We start from the raw sequence: 754 nt of genomic DNA, 5'->3' as shown, positions 1-754 counted from the left end.
TGCGTGCGTGCGTGTTTCATGCGGTTGTAAGCGCATATGGACACATGTGGGCACTTCTAGTAGTAAACTATGGAGGATCGGAAGTGGTACTTGTTCCACAAATATTAAATTCGAACTTTGATACTTATCTCTACTAGACCACATCTTTTCAATGGTATATAGTTTACCGTGTAACGCCGCACCAGGGCCAAACTCTAATGGAAAATGAACATCCTCATTTGATAGTATAAAGGTGCATGTAACTCTTTAATTTGAATTTTATCTAAAACAAATATCACATTGTTTGTATATTTGTATATTAAACATTAGTGGCCGATTAAGGGGCTCCCCTTTTCCTAACTTTGGAAAATGTAATATTACCTAATTTTTATTTTAAATTGGAAACAGGTTTGAGTTAAGTTTGATTTTTCCAGAGTATGATTATAAAAAAGAGGCGTAGCTCCATGTAACATGTAAAATTACAAATTTACATAATTTTTGTGAATATTCTATATTATATTAAGTTTTATGTACGATTCTACATCGGTTTTCAACTTTTGATACAAAGCCGGGCCCCCATACTGCTCTTTGTTTACAGTACAAAACAAAATTCGTAATTCTATGACTTCATATGGGTATTTATTTATAAAGTTTAGATAAATTAGAATCTTTCCGAGATAAGGTACAGAGACAAAGTCTGCATGTATACAATGTAAATAAATACATGGATAAAAAACTACGTATATATATATATATATATATATATATATGAAAT

The sequence above is a fragment of the Trachymyrmex cornetzi genome, unplaced genomic scaffold (assembly GCF_001594075.2).
Source record: "Trachymyrmex cornetzi isolate Tcor2-1 unplaced genomic scaffold, Tcor1.1 scaffold1270, whole genome shotgun sequence".
In the NCBI taxonomy this organism is placed as follows: domain Eukaryota; kingdom Metazoa; phylum Arthropoda; class Insecta; order Hymenoptera; family Formicidae; genus Trachymyrmex; species Trachymyrmex cornetzi.
The sequence above is the reverse complement of the archived record's forward strand: the minus strand, read 5'-3'. Positions refer to the sequence as shown.